The 24,934-nt window shown below is 40.7% G+C and overlaps 1 protein-coding gene across 12 annotated transcripts in view; it reads right to left on the reverse strand.

Annotated features, from left to right (window-relative positions):
• FMNL2 (formin like 2) overlaps window positions 1–24,934 on the reverse strand; it is a 320,067-nt gene that overhangs the window by 216,697 nt on the left and 78,436 nt on the right. Inside the window, exon 1 of one of the 12 annotated variants that reach the window (XM_074399686.1) lies at window positions 1,996–21,417. The exons of the other annotated variants lie outside the window; for them this stretch is intronic. The gene's annotated coding sequence lies outside the window, so the exon portion shown is untranslated. Of the gene's footprint in view, window positions 1–1,995; window positions 21,418–24,934 lie in introns of those variants that run through there. 12 annotated transcript variants of the gene reach the window in all.

The raw sequence follows: 24,934 nt of genomic DNA on the forward strand, positions 1-24,934 counted from the left end.
TAAACGAAAGAGCCTCCCTGTCTATCCCATGCCAAGAAGCAAACCTGCTTTCCCTGGTCACTAAAATAGAGGACACAGACAGGTAGCTCTCAGGAAAATTAAGACTGGCAGACAATTTTTCTACACAGTATCTCAAAACACCGGAGCTAAGGTTAAAAGTCTTATGTCTCAAAAAAAAAAAAAAAAAATGTATTTCAGTCTCCTTTAAAATTCTGAAGACCTAACAACACTAGTCCTGCATTTCTGTTTTAAGCTTCAATATCTACTCTCTCCCTCTTCCTCCAGGGACTTGATGTGTCTACTCCACTCTAATTTAGAACCTGCATCACCCACTTAAAGTTACCTAAGTGGCCCTTAAGAACATCTGAATTTGCCACACTTTTACTTCTAGCTACCAGGTGAAGCTGAGCAATTGATTTTGATTCTGGAATGACTGTCCCTAGAAACACCGTGAGTAAATAATGCATGACACTGTTTCCTATTTATTCCCTATTTTAACCCAATGCTGAATAGGCCTTCTTATTTTTTCTAGTGCTTGTACATAGATATTTGAACATATTCTCCACTTTTTATCCAATTTGTCCTTTTCTTCACGTGTCAAATGCTAACATTTGGGCATTCTGCCTCATCATTTTGGAGTAAGAGAAGACAAGACCTTAAGGGCAAATTTCACTAAAAGGGCTTCGAAAGTTTCCATGTAAGTCTCTTATTTATCATGTGCAAATTTAAGACAAACATCTCTCATTTCAAGTACAGATCTCATAAAGGCTGATTTTTCCTTACTCCACAGAGTTCAATGCCTTTTACAGCAGATGTGAGTGATACAGTACTCAGTGAATGGCCTCAAATTGGCCTCATTTAGATAAATCGAAGAAACAGCCAAAAGGCAGTGATATTCAAAGACCAACTACATAGTTCCTCAAGATGTGCTTGAAGACTGCCCAAGAGGGGGACTACTGTGTCACTTTTGTTTCTGTTGTTTGAATCTGGAATTCTTATCAAGGTACCACGGTATCCTAGCTATGAGAGTCACCAGGGTTACTCTCAGTTTCACACAAACTGATAGACTGTAAAATATAGTCAGTTTCACACAAACTGATAGACTGTAAAAAGGCATAATCAAGGCTTGTTTCCAAAAAAGCAGCACTAAATCAATCCAGCAATCTGCTGCAGGTCAGAAGTGGTTTCATGAAGTCAATACCATTATTGCTGGGCTAGAGCATCCTTTTCACTGCAGAGGGGGTACAATATTATTATTATTCTACCACTGCTTTACAGTTACAGTAAGTTTCTTTGCTCAATATACTATCAGACATTCTCTCTCAATTAATCTTGACAACAAGCTATGCAAACAGGCATGGCTGGTGGTGGAATATGCCCCAAGAGGTTTATTTGCTCCATGTCAGGTACATAGCTTCAAAATACCCATTCCATACATCTGCTATGGACTGAGTGACTCTGTCCGCCTTCACCACCCCCAAATTCATATGGGGATCTCTAAATCTCCAATGTGATGATATTTTGCGATGGGGCCTCTGGGAAATAATTAAGTCATATGGGTGAGGCCCTTATGAATGGGATTAGTGCCCTTATGAAAGGATGAAGAAACCAACCATTGTCTCTCCACCATGTGAGGAGACAATAAGGCAGCTATCTGCAAACCGGGAAAAGTACCTTCAACCAGTGCCTTGATCTTGGCCTTCCACCCTCCAGGACTGTGAGAAATGTGTTGTTGAAGCCACCCAGTCTATGGTATTTTTGTCACTGCAGCCCAAACTATGACACTGCCCAATCTAGATTCTTGAAATGTACAAATATCGTGAACAGAGGGGCTACCTGTCCACCAAAATTCCTACTCTCCCTTCATACTATGAACTTGTCACTTAGGAAGTAGCTTCCACCAAGGACTACATTTCCCAGGCCATGTCTATCTGTTGCAGGATGGGTTATTGGAACTCTCTCTCACTACCAGAAACTCTGGAGGAAGTGACATACATCACTTCCAGGCAAAGGTGGCGAAACGGAGAGTTTTCATCCTCTTCTTTTCCACAGGCCAGCTAGATCCGGGACTCCAAAGTCCTAGGAGACAGTAAAGCACAAAAAGAAAGAAATATGGCAACCCACCTACCAAGAACATCTCTGCTGAGCTTCTAGGTCAGATTCACAACAGGCTACTGAAATTTTGAGATGTGTTATAGTAGATACCACTTAGTTCCCAACTTTTACATTAATATGTATAGGCCAGGAGAGGCGGCTCACATCTGTAATTCCAGCCCTTTGGGAGGCCGAGGTCAGGGGACTGCCTGAGTTCAGAAATTCAAGACCAGCCTGGGCAGCATAGTTAAGACCCTCATCTCTACAAAATTACAAAAATTAGCCAAGCATAGTAGTGTGCACCAGTAGTCCCAGCGACTCAGCAGGCTTGATCCTGGGAGGTAGAGGTTGCAGTGAGCCAAGATCATGCCACCGCACTCCAGACTGGGTGACAGAGCCAGACCCTGTCTCAAAAAAAAAAAAAAAAAAAAAGGAATGGGGTGAAGAAGTTGGAAAAGGCCTGAACTTACCAAACATCAGATTGCAATACTGCATGGTGTTTTGTTTTTGAGATATCTTCAGTGAACGAAATTAGAGAAAAAAAAAAACTAAGCATGTCTTCTGGTAGTAGAAACAACATTTTATGTACACATGCTATAGCACTTAATGCTACATAAAAAGAGTAGAGGAAACATAAAACGAAGGGAACAATCTTTGGGGCTCTAAAGAACAGTCCAGGCTGGGTCAAGGAAGCATTGTGGTGGGGGCCACCTCCTAAAGTCTCTGCACCCTGACATATGTCTAGAAAGGGACAGTCAGGATCTAACGCCTATAAAATATCACACAATAAAACACCAGAATATTACAGCAACTGGCTGAGGACAGAATTACCAATTTAGTTCGTTAAACTATTTTTCTCTTACTTCCTGAGAGTTCAACTAGCTTTATCTCTCAATCCCACCTTGAACAAAATAAAAATGCTGGAATCGCTATATTCAAGAGAGATGCTCTAGAAAATCTCTCATCTCTTTTTACCACTTTTACCAATACACCATCACTTGTGAGGGCTTTTCTTTTCTTTTCTTTTTTTTTTTTGGGCCATTTATACTTGGTCTGAGGTTCTTCCTAATATCAGTGTACATCCCACTAACTACATGGAAAGCCATCTCATCAGTAATGGTATGCAGGTACTTACCTTACGTGAAGACAAATCTTAAGCACAAGTGACAGAAGAAAAAGAGTTACCCAGGTATAATAACCAATGTGGAATATTTAAATATAATTAATTTTGCTGCATACAAAAAAAATTAAATTCTAAATGATTTACATATATATATATAAAATCCATCCCATTTGCCCTTTAGATTTTTTGGAAAGACAGAGTTCTGCTGTGTTGCCCAGTCTGTTCTCAAACTCCTAGCCTCAAGTGACCCACACACTTCAGCCTCCCAAAGTGCTGGGATTACAGCAGTGAGCCACCATAACTGGCCTCATTTGCCCTTAAACAAGTGTGTAAAGAGAGCAAGGTGAGGGGTGTACATGTATGTACAGGTAGGTATCTGAGTCAAAAAATTTAGGCCATATGATTCCAATGCCTCCACAGAGAGATTAAATATAAGAACACCTTCTACACCGTATCTCTGATCTCTGTGCTTGAGACTTTGACCAATGCTCCAAAGCTCCTTGGCCATAAACCATGCCATCTAGATGTTGAGTGCTACAGCCTGTGGGACATTACTGAGCACGTGTTTGTGGACCCCGGCTGTGAAAAACAAACATTTGGGGTACAGTGCTCTGAGGGGCCATCCCAGGGATTAGTATCACATTAATGCTAATCCTGCAGCTGGCCCTGCCAAAGAATTCCCACCCAAATCCTGGCCCTGGAACTCTGAATAAGCAGCTTATTCTTCCCCAAAGTAGCATGAATAATTGAAGGAGCTAAGCCTACCTGCCTAATTACAGCCAATAACAAACGAATCAGCTACCTAAAAACCAACTCTCAACCCACTGGGACAAGCAGGAGTAGGCTGGTTAATAAACTCACTGCTGTGTTCTGCAGGGGCCGTTCTGCATGGGGGAAAGACCCTGCCACCACAGCACCCTGCCCTTACCACGGTGCCACCTAATCACTAATCACTTCACAGAAACTAAAATCAAAAGCCAGCTGGGATCCAGATTATGTCTAAGCACTCGAGTTTCTGTGTGCTGGATAAGATGCAGGAGATCAAATGCCTAATTCTGATACCGAGTTTGGTTCAAAAGGATTAAAACCTCAAATTCAGATTTAGCTGCAACTAGAAACATGAACCCCAAACACAGTTTTCAAAGGGCCACCAGATCATCTACAATGCTAATGCCTTTATTCCTCCATACCCCCTGACATTTGTAAATTTTACATGGGCCTGACCTAACATGGAAATTCACTGGGCATACTTTCCTGCTCTGACAGTCTGCACAAAGTCTTTCTCTCTGACTCCCTCCCCTGCTGCTCTAGGTCAGAGTGTATTTTGTAAATGGCTACTATACTAATTACTAAGCAACTTCCAACAATTTTAAGAGTCCTTCTAAAAAAATTCAATGGGATAAGTAGAGTTAAATTTTCTACTACTCAGTTTGGCCCTACCCAGCCAGCTTTTCCTTCATAAATGTCTTTCTGTTTCTACTCAAAATGGGCTTTCTCCTTACATGACATTAATAGTACCAGTTTCCTCTATCATGTTAATAATAATTTGTTGTTTGGCCTTGCATTCGAGATTTTCAAAGCTAGGGGAAAACAAGGCAGCACAAAGATTTTCTTCAGACTATATGAGACTGATTTTTCTCTCACTGCTGTCCACAACCTTTTCTTTAGAAGGGTGGAGCCAATTATGGGGAAAGAACTAGAAGAAAGCAGTAATAAGAAAAGCAAAGGTGGCCTGCTTTATCCCTCAGCCTCTATCAGCAGGCTGAACAGCTTGGTTCAGTAAATAGTCACAGCCAAGCTAAAGTGGTGACAAGTTTTCCCAAGGACCCCCAGGCCATTATTCTCACCACCCCATTTACTTTGTCCAGCTGTTCCTCTGTCATCTCTCACCCAAGCACTGTGCCCAGCGACATGCAACTTTCCAGTAAGACCAACCCTGATATCCGCAGTAGACTACATTAAGAGTTGACTCATGCCCGGGAGCCGTGGCTCACGCCTGTAATCCCAGCACTTTGGGAGGCCAAACCAGGTGGATCACGAGGTCAAGAGATCGAGACCATCCTGGCCAATATAGTGAAACCCCGTCTCTACTAAAAATACAAAAATTAGCCGGGAGTGCTGGTGAGCACCAGTAGTCCCAGCTACTTGGGAGGCCGAGGCAGGAGAATTGCTTGAACCCAGGAGGCGGAGGCTGCAGTGAGCCGAGATACACCACTGCACTCCAACTTGGCAACAATGCGAGACTCTTTCTCAAAAAAAAAAAAAAGAGTTGACTCACTCCACAAAAGAAAAGACTTCCCATTCTCAAGCTCACCCAGAGTCTGGTGGTGGGAAGAGAAGAGAAATTGGGTTCATTTTCTATCCTCCACAATAATGTCAACTTCCTTTGTCTACTTTTAAGTCTTCTGCTCTACCAACATATGGTAACCTAAATGACTTCTCCCCTAAAATGAGTTGCCATGAACAACAGCACATAATTTCTTTAAGACAACCTACACTCTCATATACTGTTATCTTGCAACAGTTGAAAAGCACACAAGGCAGTGAATTGTAAGTGCTAATAAAATGATTCTCAGATTCTTTTTCTGATCCTCTGCTTGGTGGCACACGGCAATGTCTGTTTCCTTCATTAGTTAGTTTCAGGGCCTCCGGTCCTTGAATAAAGATTTAAGAATGAGCTCTTGTGATATACAATTAAGTGGCCTACCATTTATTCAGTACCTATGAGGTTCAGGATCAGTTCTGGGAAATGACAGATAGATAAATACCTCCTCATTTAATGCTAACAGCTCCTTGGGTAAGCTCTGCTAGTATAGGGCAGAAGCAGAACTCAAACCCGGGTCTGCCTGACTCCAAAGTCCATGCCATCCTGCTATACAACCTGAAAACTTCTGAAGCCAGCTCTCAGGAAACGGATCCAGAGCTTCTCCTGTATTATCCTAAACTGCAGGACTATCAGGGAGCACCTCCAATGTTGCCTCACTCATCTTTAAAATTTGTTAGAGTCCCAAGAAAGGCTACAGTTTAATTAATGGCCCCCATGCCAATTCAACCTCAGAAGGAACATCCAAAGACAAGTGTATTTATAACGACTGACAGAAGGTCTACTTCCAATGGCAGGGAAGTCTATCCTCAGAAGAGATTTGCCTTTCTCCAGGCTAAAGGTCACACAAGGTACAAATTTAGAGCTTTGGACAGCCATCTGCTGATGCATCTGGAAACAAAGGGAGGAGACAGGAAAGAAACGGGAGGCAGCCAAATCCCTTCAGATGTCTCACTGGGGTGTGTGTGCGTGCGTGTGTGTGTGTTTCCTGCTGCATCTTTACAACAATACTATAAATTAGGATGGGTGTATCGGACCTTAAGAAAACTGGCACGATTCTCTCACAATGCTTCCTCTCTGCTTTGAATTATTGCAAAATCAGAGAATGATTGAATCATGATGTCAAGCTTTCACATGCTCAATCCATACAAGCAGTGCCAGAATTGGAGCAAAGTGGAGATGAAGACAGAATTGTCTGAGACTCTTAAAAAAAAAAAAAAAAAAAGCAGCCAACCACCAGTCCCTTATTTATGAGGAGAAAACACATATTCGGCATGTGGGCCCAATTTTTCTTTTAAATAGACATTAGCCAAATACTAATAACAATCACATAAACCACATTACATAAAACTATATGTGTATAATATACATATACACACAGATAACAGAGAGATAAAATTTTTGCTTAAAAATATTCAGAATCCATCTCAGATTTAAATTTTCAGCCATTAAAAAAAAAAAAAAAGATAGGGTTTCACTCTGTTGCCCAGGCCTAGAGTGGTGTGATCAAAGCCTTGACCTCCCAGGCTCAAACTATTCTCCCTCCCAAGAAGCTGGGACTACAAGCATGTGCTACCAGGTCTGGCTAATTTTTTTTTTATTTTTTGTAGAGATCAGGTCTCTCTATGTTGCCCAGGCTGATCTTGAACTCCTGGACTCAAGCAAGCTTCCTGCCTCAGGCTCCCAAAGTGCTGGGATTACAGGCATGACCCTAAATGCCAGGCTTAGATTTCATCTTTAAAACAGATACGTGACACAGTACTTTCTCCTGTTTAGCCAAGGTACTCCAAGTTTTATATAAAACCACAAAATTAGGGCACTTTAACATAAAAATTTGATGTTTAGTGACTAATATAAAATCACGACGGTTTCAAAACCATGTTGCTATTTTTTCAGCAGATAGAATGAAATGCGTTTCATCTCATAATGTGATCCATAAAGAAGTAATCTTTCTCCATTTGCTGAAAACCTGAGCCTTTGGATTAACCGTACACATGCAACCAACTGGTAGACAAAACACATGTTAAACCTTTGGTTACTAAGACATTGATAAATAATCCTAGATTAACTCAATTTTTCTGAAGTCTAATTTTCAAAGTTTTCTCACCATTATCACAACTGAGCCTTATAATTAGCCTATGAGGGTGGGGATTATTTTCTCCATTTTTTGGGGAAGACACAGAGAATTAATACTCAAAGAAGATGATTTAAAGCAGTGGTTCCTAAAGGTGATCTCTTTTTCCTTTGTGTGAGAAAGAAAATAACAGTTGGCCTTAAAAAGGACCATTATTCTCCAGATCCCTGCAGAAAGCAACAAACAAAAAAGTCAGCTGAGCATCTGGCCCCAAAAGTCATTTTGTCCCTTGTAAAGCAAAACACAACCATTCAAAACAGATGCAAGGCAATCTCGGAATTACATTTTTTAAAGGTCCACTTTTAACCATCAATCAGCAAAAATAAAAAAGGGAGGATAGGACATAATTCCAGAATTTGCTGAAATACATATATATTATTTGGAGACAGAGTACGTATTATTCTGTCACCCAGGCTGGAGTGCAGAGGTGTGATCTTGGCTCACTACAACCTCCACCTCTAAGGTTCAAGCAATTCTTGTGCCTCAGCCTCCCCAGCACCTGGGCCTGCAGGCATACGCCACCATGCCCCTCTAACGTTTTTTATTTTAGCAGAGATGGCGTTTCACCATGTTGCCCAGAGTGGTCTCAATCTCCTGAGCTCAGGCAATCTGCTAGCTTTGGCCTCCCAAAGTGCTAGGATTACAGGTGTGAGCCACCATGCCCCACCTGAAATAAACCTTTAATCAACCTTTAAAGAAAGGGATTAATGGAAGTGAAAGTAGGTATATAAACATTAACTTGCATTACAAGGTTCACGTCTTCAACATACCCCATAGACCTGGGCTCTAACACATGCAGAAGGCCATTAGAAAATGGTATTTCACTCATCCCCAACTAAATGAAATAACGCACCCTCAAGCATCGTGTTCATTTTGCCTATAAGAGAACATTAATAAACAGAAGAAAAAAGGTGAGTGTGCACACAAGTGTATGTTGGCGACCCAGTGCTATCTGTGAAGGAAGAGGCAAAGGATCACCTGCTCGCAAGTTTTAAAATAGACTAATGTGAGAACGCATTTCCAAAACTCAAGCACAGTACAGTCTCTTGACTTCCACGTAGAAAATGAAAACCACTTTACTTTGCAAGTGAAAGGATAATTAATCATAATTTGATTAAACCAGTATTATAAAAATTTCAACATAATCAATTGCTCAGAGAACACATCTGCTGCCACTTTTTTTTTTTTTAAGTTCAGGAGTACATGTGCAGGATGTGCAGGTTTGTTAGATAAGTACACGTGTGCCATGGTGGTTTGCTGCACCTATCAACCCATCACCTATGCCACATCTTTGAAGATCCAAGATAGACATGTAAAGGCAATATAAGCATAGAACTGTTGGGCTCAATAAACAAGATGTCAGGTTATTTATCCCAGCGCCTTCTTATTACAGAGAAGAAAACTATAGCACAGGAATTTCCACCTGCTTAGTGTAACATTCATGGCCTCCAAGGACAAAATCAGTTCTTAGATCCCCATCATACAGTGTCAATTCAGACAAATCTGAGAGCATCAATTTCTAAAAACGTAGAAATTAAAAATAAAAGAGAATTTCCCCAAAATTGAAGACAAGTTGAAGATAGATGCCACAGAAGCCTTAGAAGGGAAAAGAAAGGAAACACACACACACACACACACACACACACACACACACACACACACCAGAAGTGGGCCATCTAAGCATCTGTCCATAAATATCCACCACATTAATTTGTCAACAGTTCTTTACTGCAAGTCAGCAATAGCTGGCACATTGAAATACTAAGTTTTTAGTCTTTCTTTAAATTTCAGTAAAGCCTCTATCTCTGAAACGGTGCTGAAAAGAAAAATGAATCACTAGAAGCAGGAAGTCACTCCCAGTTCATTCTCTAGTTCCCACAGCTAGGATCTTCACCAGGCTCTAGAAAAGGATCAAGAGTTTACACAGAGTGTTAAGGTGAGGGCACCGGCTTAGGAAGGGACAGCTCTGCATGGACACATTTGGTTAGATACTGCATGCTGTCTTCAGCTTTAACCATTTTCTTTCTTTTTTTTTTTTTTCTGTTCCTCTAAGGCTTTTTAAAATTTCTAATTTCTATTTGAAGTTTGGGGGTACATGTGCCGGATGTGCAGGTTTGTTACATCGGTAATCATGGCACAGATCATCCCATCACCCAGGTATTAAGCCCAGAATCCATTAGCTATTCTTCCTGAGGCTCTCCCTCCTCCCACCTCCTTCCTCCCTCACAGCAGGCCCCAGTGTGTGGTGTTCCCCACCATGCGCCCATGTGTTCTCATTGTTTAGCTCCCACTTATAAGTGAGAACATGCAAGCTTTAACTATTTTCATGCAGCAGTGTTAGATCAATCTCTAGACAGACCAGAAAAATAGCATCAGACATTAGACTAGACCTTGAGGTATGTGACATACTATTATAACTAGAAACACTTTCTACCCCACAACTCAAACTATATCTATCCAAAGTCACTTAATGACTTAAGACCAATAGCCACATCACAGAATTACAGAACACAATTAGTCAAAACACAGCGTTTTCTATAAATTCTTATATCAAAATACTAGAAAATTTCCAACCTCCCTTGATACTCTATAGAATTCCTTTCAAAAAGAATAAAATGGTATCATTTCAGGAAAGTTTTTAAAAGAAAGTTCTTAAAAGGTTGGCTATCTACCATATATTTAATGCATCAAAAGGAAAAAGACTCTTAAATTATACAATAAGCTAACCCAGGAGACATCAAGAAAATAAATGCAAAATACATTTACAAATGAGAAGAAAAATACTGCAGGCAACACAAAGAGGAATAAGCCATATTTCTATGGCATTTTAAACTTTACATTAAACCACAATGGCTTACTACAGATACCCCTTTGTTTCCATGATAAATTTGTACATAAAATAATGGTAGATTGTCGTTTGCTTGCTTGGTTTTTGTCCCTCACTGCCACTAAACCACAGACACCTAGAAAAGAAGAAAGCATGGTTCTGATTTGCTTTCATTTTACAGCATACAGCACAAAGCCTTGCAGGCAGAAGTCACTTAAAACATTTTTGGAACGAATATGTTACCAAAATCAGCAAACGTTTTTCAAGTTTGATAAAACGCAAAGTTGGCAAGAATGGGTTGAGACAGGTACTCCCATACACCACTGGTAATTTAAATTGGGGTTGCCTTTTATAAAGGGGAATGTGGCAATTTGGCAGTATGGTAATGTCATTTAAAGACAATGGCAGTTTCCATTATATGCTGTTAAATTTAAAAGGCAAGGTATAGCACAGTACACTGAGCGTAATCCTATTGTTTTAAAGATAGAGTACACTCTGCATATAAGGTGACCACATGTGGCCAAGGGTGTGTGCACTGCACAAGCCTAGGAGGAGTCATTCCTGCTGTAATCTAAGCACAATCCATATGTCCAATCCCAGGGGCCCCACTTGAATGCATACACAATTCTGAAAGGATTTATGAGAAGCTTCATAGAGGTTACCTCAAACATTAATATTGGGGAATAGAACTGACATGAAGAGGAGGAAGTCTTATCTTCACATGTTCTAACCTTTTGAAAAGTTTTCATTTCACATATGACCTTGAAAGTTTCAGTCTCATTTTTAAGAGAGATGTTATGTTGCTTTAAAAAAAAAAAAAAAGACAATAATGGAAAGTAAAACAGAAAATGATTTTATTTTATTTTATTTTATTTTATTTATTTATTTTTAAGACAGAGTCTGACTCTGTTGCCCAGGCTGGAGTTGCAGTGGCGTGATCTCGGCTCACTGCAACCTGTCTCCAGGGTTCAAGTGATTCATCTGCTTCAGCCTCCTGAGTAGCTGGGACTACAGATGCATGCCACCATGCCTGGCTAATTTTGTATTTTTAGTAGAGATGAGATTTCACCATGTTGACCAAGTTGGTCTCAAACTCTTGACCTCAAGTGATCCACCTGTCTCAGCATCCCAAAGTGCTGGAATTACAGGGTATGAGCCATCGCACCCAGCCAAACATTTTTAACACATTAAATTCTCTCTGCTTTTAAACTTCCCACCTGGTTTCCCTCTTTCCAGTAAGTATCTTTTAGGACCCAGTGGTTACTGGCACTGATTTTCATTTTATGCTGGTTTGGGCCCTCATCAGAATAATTTCCTGCTCCTAACAATTCCAACATCAGAGTAGGAGAAACAAAGCAGGTTGATACAATCCTCTCCTACCAGGAGTTGGAAGAGGGTTTTGTAATAGAAAAACACTGGCTTGCTATTACATGCCATCTGAGCCGCGAGATAGAGACCAAGGGGCAAGGCAGGAAGAGTAGGAGCCACAAGTGCTTGATTTTGTTACGTATTTCTTTAGCTGGATCAGTTGTGCTTAAAATTTACTTTCCTTACAAATACCTGTTAGGCTTCTTAGAGACCACTGCCTAATGCAAACAGGTGATAAGGCTCTCCTTTAAATATATTTCCTTATGGTAATTCAAGTTGACAACAGGAATAGGCTATAAACAGCTTTTCTAAATACCAAGTACCGTACAAATGCAAAACAGATTGTTGCTTTAGATGTCTCGGTGTTCCTTAAAAAAAAAAAAAAAATCTCAATATCAGCTGCCCATCAGAATCATCTGGGGAGCTTTGAAAAAACACCAGTATCTGGGCCCCACTTCTGACTAATGAAGTTAGAACCACAGTATCTGCACTGATATCAAAAGAAAGCATTTCACATCAAGGCTGAGTACATATTCACCTGAAAAAGTGAGATGAATTTTCAAGAACTGTACATACAAACAATGCTTGAGTGCTGAAAGCATACAGTCACATGGCTCCTGTTTTCGGAACGCAGTTCTAAGCAAGCCATACAACATACTAAGTACTACGGCAACCACAACCGATGGGGCCACTGTCATGTCTTCCTACTGGCTGCTTGTCTAGGCTGCTACCAGTGCTTAAAAGGTCTTCTAGATACGCAAGTACCCTGTCTGACTTACTCCTAACAACAGCTGTTATTCCGATAGCTATTCTGGAGAGCATCTCAGCCACAGACATCTACACAAAAACAAACAGCCAATGACACACAGCTCAAGGTCCCCTACGGCCTGAAGAACCCTGAGCTTCTCTGCCTCATTCCCTTTCTCCCTATCACCCATCTCCATTTACTCAGATGCCATAACACTTAAATATTTTTAAGTAACACAATGAGGTAGATGTTAAAACATCTTCATCATCCTGGAAATGACATATCCCTACCATAAATCTATCACGATGTATACCTAAAGGCTAACAGAGGATATATACAATCTACAAGGCTAGAGAATCTTTTACAGGACATTGCTAAAGGGCCCTGCAACCCTCTCTGTGTATTCCGGCCAAAGTTAATAAACTTTGTTTCCTGAAGTGCTCACACCAGAGAGAAGGGGTTGGGGAAGTCATTTGGAAACTGTCAAGAACCACTGATTAGAAACACACAGGAAACCATAAAAGCATTACACCTGGACTTACATGAACCAAAGGAGGGTTCACATCTCTTCCTAATGTTATAGACAAGACACCCTTTGTCTATGTTTGGAGCATGTTTCACAATAAAAATACCTGGTATAAACATGACTAGAACATATTAAGATATGCCAGATCTGTTTTGTTATAATACTTTCTTGATTATTAAAAGGAAGTATAATTAGTACAAGTATAAGAAAGACTACCAATCGCTTACTTTTATTTTTGGTTTCTGTTTGAAAATTAAGCCAAAGAAATTTAAGAACAATTGTCAGAAAATACTAATAAACAAGTTTCTATAACTGCCATGTACAGAGATTTTACTAACGTTTCTATCACACTGCATGAGAATCCTGAAGCCCAGTTTAGGATTAATCACCAGGTCAGAATGGAAGGAAATTATAAGACTTGGCAGTTACTCCAACTCAAATGGCTCTGTCTCTAATTCCATTACTGAAGTAGCACACAGCACTCTTACCTAGAAAGTAAGATCTCACAGACACGTCTTTAGCTTTATAATAAGGTCCATATTGGATTTTCGGGATGAAAAAGCACCATAAAATTTACCCAGAAAACTGGGCTGCTCATTTCATCTAACTCTTTAAAGGACTTTGGAAAATTGACTTGACCATCCTTAGGTTTCAAAGCCTATGCATGTAAAATTAACAGGTTGATTTTGAAGGTTTGCTAAAGTTCCTTTCAGCTCGAAAAGTTTCTTCCAGTTTACAACTAGAACAAAAATGATATATGAAAAGTTAAAAGTGAATTAACAATACAAACTCAGTGCCCTTCTACCAATGCCATTGCTTAATCAAAACGTTTCCACAGGCACCTGATGTGTTTATACCAGACACAATGTCTCAAGCTTAGCCATTTTCCAGATTTTAATATATTCTAACAGTTTTGACAGATTACCCTGCATTCCACATACTCAATTCTGATTCCCTCTTGAGTACCTTCTTGTGACCTTTGATAAGTTAAAAAGGCCCTGAACAGGATTAAAGTCTGCCAGAAGCAAATGGAGGGGCATAACTTGGCAGAATAAAAAGATGGTAGGCCCAAAAAACACAAGCAGCAAATCAATTACGAAATCCCAAGTACCATTACACATTAAGTGTGCAGAGTCAAATTTTCCTTCCACCAGAATGTGCTAATCCATTATATTTACTAAATACAAAAGTAGACGCACTCTTAGCATGGGGTTCCTGCATTTGTGCTACCCAGTACTTCTACAAGGTTTTTGTGCCCTAAAGACGGGGAATGCTAAACAAAAACTAGAGTGGTCATTTTCCCTTTGGGGCCAAGAGGGAATTACTATGATGGTTGCTATCTTCCAAATTCCCACTTCAAAGAAAGGTAATTTTTAGTGAACAGCTTAACTTAATCACTATACCAACCTTCTGAGCTTCCCTCCCCAGAATCCTAGCACCTTAGGAGATCAAAAGGCCAACCCCTAAACAGAGGGTCCCAGGCTTCAAAACAGGCAAGGTTAATGGGCAGGCACACCAACCATAATACAACCAACTGCAGAAGAGGAAGGAGGTGGGCTCAGGACAAGGGGCAACGGGCCCAGTTCCCCCCACAGATCATTCCAGATCAGGCTTTTCAGACCATCACACCAAGGACCTTCTGACCAGAACAAAAACATCCCAAACCCCCAACCCCCCTCAGGTAAGGGACCTCAAAAGCACATCACTCTAGCTCTTTGAAGTCCAGTATAGAAAGCAAAAGTCCATCAAAGCATGTGTTGCTCCCTATGATATCAAGGCAAAGGGGAGTAGGGTAAATGGACAGAGGAATCCTAGATTACTGTCAAATGCCATGCAGACCACTGGGATGGATTTATCAGATCTTACTCAATTCCGTATTAAGGCATCTGAGACCCAGGGCTATATGAAGGCCTGGCTGTTGCCTAGAGGGTACTGCCTTACTCTTCCTGATGCCTTCCATCTATCTAGTTAACTACTGCTTCCCTCATTCATTCTGGTCTCATCAGGTACTTTAGAATGCTTAGAATAACAGGTTTTGATTCCCAGCTCCACCATTACCAGCCCTGTGACACTGGCCAATCTATTTAATTTTTCTATGCTTCTGTTTCTCCATCTGTAAAATACAAAAAAAAAAAATTTTGAGATGGAGTGTTTTCGCTCTTGTCGGCCAGGCTGGAGTGCAGTGGCACGAATCTTGGCTCACTGCAACCTCCCCCTCCCGGGTCCAAGCGATTCTCCTGCCTCAGCCTCCCAAGAGGCTGGGATTATAGGCATGTGCACCACACCAAGGTAATTTTGTATTTTTAGTGGAGATGGGTTTTCTCCATGTTGATCAGGCTAGTCTCAAACCCCCAACCTCAGGTGATCCGCCTGCCTCGGCCTCCTAACGTGCTGGGATTACAGGCGTGAGCCACCGCGCCTGGCCTAAATACAAATATTAAGAGTATCTTTCTCAAATCATGTCATGAGGAATCAAGAAATTCAATGAGTTAATCTTCATAAAGCACTTAGAACAGTGCCTGACATATGCAGAATGCTGTATTGTTTAAAACTAAATAATATAATTGGATTGTTAGTAACACAAAAAATAAATGCTTCAGGGAACAGATATCCCATTTTACATAATGAATTAATACACATTCCATGCCTGTACCAAAACATCTCATATACCCTATAAATATATATATGTCTACTCTGTACCCATAAAAATTAAAATTAAAAAAAAAGTTAAATAATAATTTTAAAGATGATTTCTTCCTCTTCATAGCCAGATCGGATAGCGTATCAGAGAAGGGTACCTTAAAAGAGCAGTTTAAAACTGAGAAAACTGTTTCAAAGTTTCTTTTGGGGCAATGGAAATATTTCTAAATTAGATTGTGGTAATGGTGGCACCACCCTGTAAATCTGCTGAAAATCATTCAAGGCCAGGTGCAGTGGCTCACACCAATAATCCCAGTACTTTGGGAGCCTAGGCAGGCAAATTGCTTGAGCTCAGGAGTTCAGGAACAGTCTGGGAAACATGGCGAAATCAAGTCTCTACAAAAAATACAAAAATTTGCCTGGCGTGATGGTGCATGCCTATAGTCCCAGCTCCTCAGGAGCCCGAGATGGGAGAATGGCTTGAGGTGAGCCCAGAGGCAGAGGCTGCCATGAGCCAACATGATGTTCTTGCACTTCAGCTTGGGTGACCAAGCAAAATCCTGTGTCCCAAGGAAAACTCCCCCACAAAAAAAAATCTTTTCAGTCTATACTTTAAAACAAGTTAATTTTACAGCATCTAAAGTATACCTCAACGAAGCAACTAACAAAAAAAGAATTGAGAAAAACACTTATCAAATAAATCAACTATTTAGTCACAAAATCCAGGATGCCAATCCTTTTTCCTGGTGCCCCTTCAAGCAACAGCACAACAGTGATGTTCATGGGCATCATGAACATATGTGATCTCTTCACATTGGGCATCCATGACTTAAAGAATGGGCAAAACACAGAACCAGGGAATCCCTAGGAGGCTTTCAGCTTCTGGGAAGAATGTTTCACATACCCATAGAACAATTAAAGCACTTTGTAACTAAGAAGACATGTCTCAACAGGCAAGTACTTTCCATGAACTTCTTAAGCCAATTCCCCTAAACGTGGGAAGCAGCAGATTTAACCTAAAGAGCTCAGGCCCTGTGAGATTTACAAAGGTGATTAGGTAATTTCAAACCAGGCTGCATGGCCTAGAACAGTTTATTTTGACCTATTCACACCAGTTCCCTCATCAGTAAAACTACCTAGCCTGAAAGTGTTACTTAGCATTAGAGATAATAAATGTAAAGCACTTAATGTTTGGCACAGGGTAAGATCAAACACAGTAGTACAGTAACAGCAATTACTTTACAGTTACATATAAACATGATAAAATGCACACTGACAGACCGTCATGCAAAATAAGGGAACCAAACCTTTTCTTTACACTTACACTATTTTATAACCTTACTCCCTGGTATTCTCTGTGTGCACATGACTCAGTACAAAGGAAATGAGCTCCAGGGAAGCAAATAATCAGTAACAGGAAGGCACACGGCCAACAGAATTAAATCATCTCACATTTCTCGAAGTTCCTAGGTGAATTCAGTGTCCTCTGAGAAGGTTTTGGAGAAAGCCACATGCGGAAGGGTTTTGGGAGGCGGAATATACAACTCTCTACTCTTAGTCATGTCTGTACATTTCACACAGTAAGTAGTCACTCCTACATTCCCCCCTTTGCAGAGCCTGTAGATGGAAATTTACATCTCACTATTGCACTTGAGTTTCCCCAGACAGGTTAGCACCAATTTGTTGACCCAAAACGGCTGCACATTATTAACTGTCCAGAAACAGAATGATACAGCAATGGTGCTTAGGTTGCACCTGTAACCCTAACACTGTAGCAAGTATAGTAGGACAATTAATTTGCAGTTGGTTCAAATACCTAACATTACTGGCTTTGGGATAAGACAAATCACTGTCCACAATCAGCCATTAATTTATTTTTCAAAGCCTTGAAGTCATTCCTTCCACTGACTTCCTCAGAGCCAAAAATACTGACAGAAGTGTGCCCACTGACAAGAAAACCGTAAGTAATGCCAAAAGAGGAAATGAGTTGCTGGGGTGGCAGGGCTGGGCAGGGATTCTTCTTTCATTTCAGTTTTGCTGCATTACCGACTAATAACAATGCTTACACAGTATTAGGTGTTCCCAAAATATCCCCACAGACAAGATGCATTGGAGGGTTCCCTACAATCCTTGCAGAAAGGCAACCAACTCCAGAAATCTCTGACTAATGACAGGCAAATCTGAGTGTGAAACCCAGTTCTTCCTATTCCTAGTCTTTCCTGTGCTCAATTTCATGTTGCCTCTACAACTGGAATTCAGAGTGGAATCTAGTCAAGGTTTTTCCACCAACAGGTTTATAGTAACTTTACAAAGGTACCATCCCAGAAGTCACCCCCTGCAACCTCATAGTGGAGTTTGTTCCACAGGCAGGATAAAGTCCCTCGGGTCCATTCAATTCACTTTTCTCTTTGCTCTAGTCTGCAGGTCTCCACGTAATCAGTTGGGATGACTTGGGATGCAGCTTAGTACTGCATCTATCTGGCAATTTTTAGACTGACATGTGGCTGATCAGCTCTTTCCTGAAACACAGATGAGCTCACCATTGATACCCAATGCCCCAGTGCTGAGTACCACCCCTGTCATTTCTGCCTTGTAAGATAAGCATTAATTCTCAGAGAAAGACCTTATTAGAGCCAGTGTTTTCAGATCATACTCAGAAACGGGTATTTCTTTCCAAAAACTTCAGGTTAAAAAGCATTTCCTAGGAAAGGGGTGCAAGTTTTTTTCCTAATGGCATTTTAAGTAATATTCAGCTTGTACTCTTAAAAATAATGTGGACAAATGAAACTCTATAGAAAACACTTTTTAACTCAGTTCTACGAACAGTTCTATTTTGCTTACAAGCATTCTCTGTATATTCTGAAAGTTTCTATAATTTGTGGTGACCAAATCCGTCTTTTCACAAGGCATTCATCTCTGTGTCACTACTCTCTTTTAAACACTCTGGTGTTTACTATCCATACCCTGTAATCTCTGTTAATGGGGTAGTTTAAGATTCCTTTTCAAAGGGTTTTTGCTTTAATTACTGCTTCAGCCTTTTGGTAAAACTGGGCTTTTAGCAAACTGGCCTTCAGGGGACACGTTTTTAAATTATTCTCAAGCTTTCCCTATCCCTTTCCAAGTTTTTCCCAACTACTTAAAAACCTCTCAGCCTTGGGGGAAGGATAATAAACTGAATGATTTTGCTGTCTCTGATGCCTGGCATTAGTCTTGGTTCTAATTCATTTTTGTCTCACCAGAAACTTGCCTGTTACAACCAGAGTCTCTCCCACATTCTGCAACTTCCAACAAGTGTGTTCTCCGATAAATCTCCCCAGAGTTCCAAAACAGGACAGGGGGAGCCCAACAGTCCTCCTGTGGTGTCCTCAGGAGCGCCTACACCCAGTTTTGCCCTGTGCTTCTACTTTCTCTGGTGAATTTGGATTCTTGGTTCAAATGCTTATTCTTCAGAAAACTGGTAACTTCAGGATGGATCCCAGAAAAAAACTATTAAAATTAGTCATTTTAGATCTCAAAAATAAATGAACTTACTCCTCCTGAGACTTGGTACCCTTTGACCATCATCTCACCATCTCCCCTAGCCCCTGGTAACCACTATTCTACTCTCTGCCTCTGTGAGTTCCATTGTTTTTGATCCCACATATGTGAGAACATGTGATGCCTTTCTGTTTCATATATTTCCCTTAGCATGTTTTCTAATTCCATGCATGTTGTTGCAAATGACAGAATTTCTTCCTTTTTAGAGAGCTATTACACCGCATGGTAAATACAATAATAGCATATTGTACATTTCAATATCACTAGGAGAAAATCTCAAATGTTATCACAAAAAAGTCAAATATTTGATGTGATGAATAGGTTAAGTAGCTTGATTTAATCATTCTACATTGAGCTAAAAAATCGTTACATCACTTTGTACCCCCTTAAGTATTTACAACTATAATTTGTCCATACAAAATAAACAAACAAAAAAAAAACAGTCCTTTGAAAGGCAGAAAGAGAACATGACAAAGTATTAACTGATCTAGTATGAAAAATATAGACACTCTTTTTAAACACAGTTTTTTGTTTTTTTGGGTTTTTTTTTTGAGACGGAGTTTCGCTCTTGTTACCCAGGCTGGAGTGCAATGGCGCGATCTCGGCTCACCGCAACCTCTGCCTCCTGGGTTCAAGCAATTCTCCTGCCTCAGCCTCCTGAGTAGCTGGGACTACAGGCACGTGCCACCATGCCCAGCTAATTTTTTGTATTTTTAGTAGAGACGGAGTTTCACCATGTTGACCAGGATGGTCTCGATCTCTCAACCTCGTGATCCACCTGCCTCGGCCTCCCAAAGTGCTGGGATTACAGGCTTGAGCCACCACGCCCGGCCCTAAACACAGTTTTTAAAAAAAAACTATGCATAAGTACAAATCAAAACCACAATGAGATTCTACTTCATACCCATCAGAATGACTATTATAAAAGAGAGAGAGAGAGAGAGAGACAGAGAGACAGACAGACAGACAGACACACACACACACACACACACACACACACACACACACACACATAACAAGTGTTTGCAAGGATATAAGGACATGGAGGAATCAGAATCCTCATGCATTGTAGGGTACAGCAGCCATTGTGGAAAACAGCATGACGCTTCCTCAAAAAGCTAAACATAAAATTACTATATGATTCAGCAACTCCACTTCTAGCTACATACTCAAAAGTACTGAAAACAGAAATTTAAACATACTTGTAACCAGTGTTCACAGTGGCATTATGTATAACCAAAAGGTAAAAACAATTCAAATGTCGATCAATAGATGAATGGATAAAGAAAATATCCATACAACAGAGTATTACTGTTCAGCCTTAAAAACGACGCAATTCTGACAAATGCTACTAGAATGATCCTCACAAACACTATGCTAAGCCAAATGAACCAGACATAAAAGGATACAACTTCTATGATTCCACTATGAGTTACGTTGAATAGGCATATTCATAAGGACTGGGAAGTAGAACCGTGGTTACCAGGGGAAGGGGTTGGAGGAATGGAGAGTTATTGTTTAATGGGTATAGAGTTTCAGTTTGAGAAGAAGAAAAAGTTCTAGACACAGATGGTGAAGATCAGTGTACCTCCACCAGTATGAATGTACTTAATGCCACTTAACTGTACGCTTAAAAAAGGCAAGGGTGGTGAATTTTATCTTTCATTTTACCATGGCAAAAAATAAAAATAATAAATGTGGCCAAAAAAAAATCAAGAGAAAAAGGAACTCACCATGCAAAACGCAATAGAATGAGGAGTAAGTTTTCTGTTTCCATTCTTCCAAAAGAACTGCTGTAAGTATTTAAATTAATGCATTGACTGGGTGCAGTGGTTCACCTCTGTAATTCTGGCACTTTGGGAAGTTATGGCAGGCAGATCTGCCTGAGCTCAGTTCGAAACAACCCTGGGCAACATGGTGAAACCCCATCTCTACTAAATACAAAAAATTAGCCAGTTGTGGTGGGGAGCACCTGTAGTCTCAGCTACTTGGGAGGCTAAGGCATGAGAATTGCTTGAACCTTGGAGGCAGAGGTTGCAGGCAGCAGAGATAATGCTACTGCACTCCAGTGTGGGCAACAGAGCAAAACTCTCTCTCAAAAAAAAAAAAAAAAAAAAAAAAAAAAAAAAAAATCAGTGCATTTACTCACTCACTGGTAATAAACAGAGAGGTCAGGTCAAACTAACAGTCTGGGTGCAGCAGGAAATTTAGCACTAACAATATTAGGCATATAGGAGGTGAATTACTTATCAGAAGAGCAGGCAGCAAGCATAGATGGAAGCGGAGCAAAAGAGGAGATACATCAGGTGCTGGCATGTTTTATTCCTTCTGATCTTTTGCCTCAAAAGCCAGCTTCTCAGCCGAAGCAACCTGATTACCTTGGGTGATACGCACAGATCACAAAAACACCTCAGTGTAAGCACGTCCAACCTCCCAATGCCCTATATTATTTCCTGACACCCCCTCAGTCCCACTGTTAGCACAGCACAATGACCAACAAGGCTGTTGACCTGCCCAACAGTCTTACCAGTCAGCAGATTCAGCTGACAGAAAGCCAAGGAATTTTCTGTCCACATCAATGTCATTCAACGAACTCTTCTCATTAAGCCAGATTTTGAAGTTTTGTAACTGGAGACTTCAAGCACAAGTTCAACACGAACCTCCAACAGATACCTCTCAATCACTGGCCCTAAAGGAGCAGAAGGGCTCATCCAACTACAGCTAAATGTGTGTATTTTCTAATTAGCTTAAGAAACTTAGCTTAAGATGTCAGATTTGAATATTCAATGCGACCTTACCTTCAGGTGACTTTGTGTTCCCTAATGAGACTAGGATAAGTAATAGCGTAGAAGTCAACACAGAATTGGAATTCACTATAGACACCCGAAGAGGACAACCTATGCCTGTATCATTAAGGTTTGACTCTCCAGAGCTACAGATTCAAGTTGAAACTTATTTCAGCCCTCCTTGGGGCAGTCTGCTAATCTGGAAGACAGGGAGGCTATTCTCGAGCAGTGAAACATACACACACGTTAGTAACTACAGGCCACTCTAATCAATTACCTGAGACACAACTGGTAGATGTTAGAGTTTGTTATGTTGCTGTATTTTTAACTCCATTAGCCAGCTTGACCCACATTTTCATGCCTTGGCTGTGACACTTGAGAAATTAAAACACCCCAATAGGGTATAATTAAAAGTTAAATATAGCAGCTGCAATCTAATTTCATGGAAAGTCTCCTCCAAATCACAGAAGTGCCACTGGGCTGGCCTGGCTAGAAGTCAGCATGGACAACTCTAGATTCAGGCACTTTCCACTGTGATACATTTATAAAAGCTGCAGCTGGGCAATGGAAAGAAGTAACATATTTGACTCTAGCTTTGGTCTTTTACTTCAAATGTTAGACAAACTGAGATGTTATGGAAGCTTTGCCAACCGTCTAAACAGCCCTCTCCAGTGAGGGATAAACTCTGATACAGTTTCTTATAGAAATTAGAAAGTCAGTTTATCCTTTGTAAAAGCTGAAGAAGAAGAAGAAAAAAAAAAAAAGAATCACTAGTGACTATCATCTACTAGTTTTGCTTTGATAAAAGAAGTGAACACCACTTCCCAAGTTAATTCCAGAAATGTGGTAAATACACCACACTCCCTGCTCTGTCCCAGGATGTATCTTTGTATCCTCTTCCACCAGCAACCTCCAGCTGTCATAGGCATGCTAGTAAGACGCGAAGACTTCTGCCTCTTCCCACGTGGTTACCAAAGAAAGTTTCAATGGTACCTCTGGGAAATGAGCAGTATGTCCACAAAACTATCCCTCTACTCACCTGTCTCTCCAGAAGTAGTTTTGCAATCCTGAAAAACCCTCTTCCATCCATGCTTAGCAGATGCTCCAATAAGTGGGGTTTTTCCAAAACTCAGTGAGGCCAACGGTGAACATCCATTTGCTGCATGCCAAAGTTCACATGAGCTGGCAGCCCTAGGAAGGGGCATCTGAATTCAGGTCCTGCACTTGTCTGGATAAAGATGGCTGCCATTGTTGCCCTGGTGACCACATTCACTTTGGCAGTAGCAGCTATAGGAAATATTTCTTCAGAGAATCAATTTACATCAACCGTATGCCTTTGTTGAAGAAATCACTTGCTAATTTATCTTGGGAAAACTTTTCTCTGAAAGTTTATAATGCTTTAAGGTGGCACCATCTCTCCTCTGACTTTCATGGCATAGCATGGACCCCAAAACTGGCTCATTTGGAAGAAATTTAGTGTCCTAGGAGTAGATACCAACTATAGCATACTTCCGAGAGGAAAAAATGCTCTTGAACTCAATATTAGTATTATCCACATCAAAAACAAACCAATGTCAGCAAGCTCTACCTGAGGTAGGCCTAGATTCTAAGTTGCCAAAATGGAAAACATCACGTGGGAGAAAAGAGGCACAAATCTTATCTATAGAGTGAGTCACCGTTTACAAAAACAAGGTTAGGAAACAATATAACCTTCTCCCTACATGAAGCCTGTGAAGTCAGCTGAGTGTTATCAACCCTACTGTACAGATAAGGCTGAGGAGGTGAGGTCATTCACCCACAGGTACTCAAAACGCAGCAGAGCTGGTTAGTGAACTGACGTCTTGACAAATCCAAGCTGCCTTCTGTATAGATCACGTTGTCTCCAAGCCTAGAACCTGCATGATTCAAAAACTCCATCACTGAGAAGCGGGTGTTCACATTAACATGATCAATCCCTGGGGTTATTACTTTTTTTAATGTACCAGAACTGACATAAAGTTGCCATAGAGAAGAAGATTCACACCTCTGCTGAAGGCTTCTGCATCACAGCTTAAATGACCCAAGTATTAGTGACTCACAGCACAGGTGAATCTGTGGAAAGATATGCTGTACTGGAATTCTGTGATATTTTGATAAGTCCAAGAGAAACTCAGGGATTTTTCCACACAATATTTCCATACATATTTCTCACAACCAACTGAAAAACAATGATAGCTGCTAGACACCCGACAGCTCCATCACTTTGTTAACTCTTTTGCAAGAGTATTACAGGTAGCAACCAGTGAGTGTTCAGGTCCACAGGTATAGCTAACAGTTAATGTGAATGCGTATGAAACAGAGCAACCTCAGAGTTACGAAAAGAAGAATCTTCATCCAACAGAAACAGCTAGGAAAGACTGGTAGAAGCTGCAGAACTGTAAAGACTTGAGCTTACCTAGGATGGGCTCAAACTCTCCAGCTCACATTCTGATTCTGAGGTTGACCCTGGCATCTGGTTTAGGTGGACCTGATCATTCAAATTTCCACTGAGGGGTTACTGGGGGCCAGAGGTAATCTTAGAAAGAGACAGGATAATCCTTGCTATTGAAGAGCTTGCAGCCTCACGGGAAGACCAGAAAGCTTCCATCTTTATTCTAGGGAGCTCACAACTCAGCAGTGAGGATGTCCACTTCTGACACATGTGCAATGGCAAGTCATACTGGGCAATAACTTTAATGAAAGTTACAAACCGGTTCGGCAAGTAAGAGCTACTGTGGGAGAGATTCGAGTAGGAAATAAGGGTAACATCATTCCACCCCCAGTGAGGTTCATTAAGAATCAGGAGCTTT

This window comes from Saimiri boliviensis, chromosome 5, assembly GCF_048565385.1.
Source record: "Saimiri boliviensis isolate mSaiBol1 chromosome 5, mSaiBol1.pri, whole genome shotgun sequence".
Lineage (NCBI taxonomy): Eukaryota > Metazoa > Chordata > Mammalia > Primates > Cebidae > Saimiri > Saimiri boliviensis.